Source organism: Gossypium raimondii, chromosome 1 (assembly GCF_025698545.1).
Source record: "Gossypium raimondii isolate GPD5lz chromosome 1, ASM2569854v1, whole genome shotgun sequence".
In the NCBI taxonomy this organism is placed as follows: Eukaryota; Viridiplantae; Streptophyta; class Magnoliopsida; order Malvales; family Malvaceae; genus Gossypium; species Gossypium raimondii.
Genome location: NC_068565.1, coordinates 28,550,532 through 28,554,480, shown reverse-complemented (window position 1 = coordinate 28,554,480; position 3,949 = coordinate 28,550,532). Strand labels below are relative to the sequence as shown.

The following is a 3,949-nucleotide window of genomic DNA, read 5'->3' as shown; positions in this document are numbered from 1 at the left end:
TTTGAAAATGAATGATTTAAGTTGCATATTTACATTAATGCTCTGTAACCCTATTCCGATGACAGATACATGTTAGGGGTGTTACAGATTGGGTCGGTCTAGGTTGTGCATAAGTGTTACTGAGTCCAGCCCCATGGTTACTCCAAGAGAAATTAGGGCGGTTTCGCCAAGATGGGTTATAAAAATTAGATTGCAGTCCTTGCCTTCCTCGATTTTGGTTCTGGTTACTGATGTAATACATGGATTCTGGGTTTGATGGGCATTCTTCGAACAAGTGCCCTTCCCCACAATAAACACAGTCTACATTCTCAAATTGATTTGGTGGTTGAGCTGCAAAATTATTAAACCCATTAGTAGTAAAGTTTTTGGCATTGAGGATATCGAAGATACCTAAGATGTGAGTGAAGTGAGGGCGTCTACTTCATGTACTCCAGTGACTTTGTAACACCCCTAACCCGTATCTGTCGTCGAAATAGAGTTATGAAGCATTACCGTAAAAACGTAGCTTTAAAACATACATTTGCAAACTTTAATATAAACATATCATAATCCATACATTAACATGCATTCGTCCCTTAATCGAGCCCTCGAGGCCTTAGAAACATTTTGGAAATGATTTAGACTAAATCGAAAACATTTGGAATATTTAGGAAAAATTTAGAAAAATTGAACTGCAGGGGTCACAAGGTCGCGTGACTCATGCCCATGTGACTCACGCTCGTGTCTCAAGCCGTGTAAAAATAGAATTAGGGACACACAATAGTGTTCCAAGCCAAGCCACAAGCCCGTGTGCCAAGTCGTGTAACACTCGAAATGGCCTTACACACCTGTGTGCCAAGCCGTGACTCATGCTTGTGTTACTCTTTGAGTTGGGTCACACAGCCAAGCCACAAGCCCGTGTGCCAAGCCGTGTAACACTCGAAATGGCCTTACACACCTGTGTGCCAAGCCGTGTCTAGACCATGTAACTGCCTGACTTGCAACCTTTAAAACCTACAGGTGACATACGGCCGTGTCGTATGGCCGTGTGTCACACATGGCTGAGACACATGCCCGTGTCTTAGGCCGTGTGGACAAGAAATTGGCCAAAATCAAGCCATTTCCTTCACCCTTTTCAAGCATGTACTTACAAGCCATTAGGACCCTTGTCCAAGGCATCAAAACATACCAAAACATGCACAAAATGACCAACTCAAATGACAAATTCCATTCAATCAATATTTCATATAGGCGCCTGAATCAAAATCAAACTAACATACCTAAACTTATGCATATTTGAACACATTGCTACCATTTTAAAACATACCATACTTGACCTATACCATGTTAATATAATCCTACCATTTGGACCATTACTCACATGCATCAAAATCACCCAAGTGACACAAACCAACTATTTCCAAATGGTGCCAAACAATCAACATATATATACATACCAAAATCCACATTTAGCATTCAACCCAAACTTTAAACATAACTCCACCTATACATGCCATTATACCATTGATCAAAACTTCAAAAACTACTGATATATTCGTTGGATAGTGTGATAGATCTCCGACGAGCTTCCAAAGTAATCGAGCTTCCGATAAACTATAAAACATAGGAAAGAAAACTACGTAAGCATATACTGCTTAGTAAGTTTGTAAGTTGTGAACATAACTTACGTTTTCAATGCATAACGTTATAATTTAAGCATGATTCAATCCAAAATAAGCTTGGCACAAGCCTAAGCATCATCAACAACACATGTTAGAATATTCAAACATAATCCACGTGAATTTAACATAGGTAAGCCATTACACATAAACATAATTCATTTGAATTCATCATTTTCCTTAACATATCATACTTTCAATGAAACTTACCAATTCAACCCTTTTCATAAATACATGACATAGTTCCTTTTTAAACACTTAGCATCCCTTTTCTTTTCATGCCCGTTGAATTGTTTAGAATATCATTGGATACTTGGGATAGCTCATACGAAGTGTGCTAAACATGTAACCGTAACCTTTCCTTTCCTTTACATCATTGCTCACATGAGCTGTGGGTCAAAATGTAAGCTACAAGATGCTACTCACACGAGCTATGGAGTATCCGCAACAAATGTAGGACCTCAGCCATCAGTAGGACATTCAAGACCAGCACCCGAAACATGAAAACCCTAATGACATGTCATTTGTATCCTACGAATTCCTAAGGTTCAAAAGGGGCTCGATAATCATCGTGACATCATTGGGTTTACATCATTCAGTTACATAGCAATTAGCACATTAACATATAGATCAATAAATAGAATTAAAATAATATAGAATCATACGAACTTACCTCGATAACAAAGACATAGAAACGAGATCAACAATCCGAAGCTTTCGCTTTTCCCCTATCTAACTCCATACGAGGTCTATCTTGATCTAAATATATAAATTCAATCCATTTAATAATTTTATTATTAAATTAAATAAAAAATTCATACTTTTGCAAAATTATATTTTGCCTCTAATATTTTAACTTCTTTACAATTTGGTCCATAAGCTCATAAATTGAAATTTATGCAATTTCATCCACAGTTCATGCTAGCCGAATCACCTAGGGACTTATATCAACCCATACAAATCATCATTTCACAATTTTACCATGATATTTTACTACTTTAACAAATAAGTCCCTAAATGATAATTTCATCAAAACTCACTTTATAAAACTTGTTTATTTAGTAACAAGGACTCATAATCTTTCATTAAATTTTAAGAATCATGCAAAAATGCTCATGGAAAACCCTAAACCTTTAAAATTTTTTTAAATTAGTCCCTGGGCTAGCTAAATTAAGCTACAACGATCCCAAAAATATGAAAATCATTAAAAAGGGACATAATATCACTTACATGCAAGAGATGTATCTAGCCAAACCTAGCAAGCTTCCATGGAGTTGCTTTCTTTTTTTTTTTTGGGTGGAAGAAGATGAAACTAAAGATGATATCTTTTTTTTCCTTAATTTACATAACATATTTATTAATTTACTAAATTAACCTTATTAATCAACCTTAAAATCATTTCATTTTCTGTCCATAAGTGTCCAATAATAATGGTCTAATTATCATCTAAGTCCTCTTACATTAAAGTTTCATAGCTATTGGATACCTTTAACTACTAGAACTTTACTTTTGCACCTTTAACGATTTAGTCCTTTTTACTTAATTAAGCATGCAAACGTCAAAATTTCTTAACGAAACTTTTATAGACACTACTAACATACTATAGACATTAAAATAATAATAAAATAAAAATTTTCTCGTTAGATTTGTAGTCCCAAAACCACTATTTTGATTTTACTGAAAATGGGCTGTTATAGACTCATCTTCTTAATGATGCTTAATTGGTTGGCAATTGATAACTGTTGCAGGAAATCCTCTCAATGATTTCATAAGCCTCGTTGTAAGAATTAGAAATGAGAGCACCATTAGCAGAAGCATCCACTACTATCCTTGTGTGAGCATTGAGACCGTTAAAGAACGTCTTTAATTAGATGCAATGAGGGATTTCGTGATGAGGGCATCTTCGTAATAGTTCTTTAAACCTTTACCATGCCTCATATAAGGACTTGTCATCCAATTATTGGAACATAGTAATCTCATTCCTCAACTTAGCATTCTTGCGAGGTGGGAAGTACTTCATAACGAATCTTTCTGCTAACTCTTGCCATGTGGTAATGGAATTTGGTGGCAATGAGTTCAACCAAGCTCGAGCTTTGTCCCATAGTAAACATGGGAACAACTTTAATCATATTGCATCTCTAGGTACTCCGGCTAATTTGAAAGAATCATTCACCTCCATAAATAATCTTAAGTGAAGGTAAGGATCTTCGGTAGGCATTCCACTAAATTCACCCACTGTTTAAAGCATCTGGAACATGACTGGTTTTAGCTCGAATTGTTATGCCTCAATT

General features: G+C 35.7%; 1 non-coding gene across 1 annotated transcript; it reads left to right on the top strand.

Annotated features, from left to right (window-relative positions):
* The first annotated feature begins 3,541 nt into the window (after positions 1-3,541).
* Positions 3,542-3,648, top strand: LOC128032624 (small nucleolar RNA R71). The gene has a single exon (XR_008188869.1). It is a non-coding gene; the product is annotated as a small nucleolar RNA R71 (small nucleolar RNA).
* Positions 3,649-3,949: the final 301 nt, after the last annotated feature.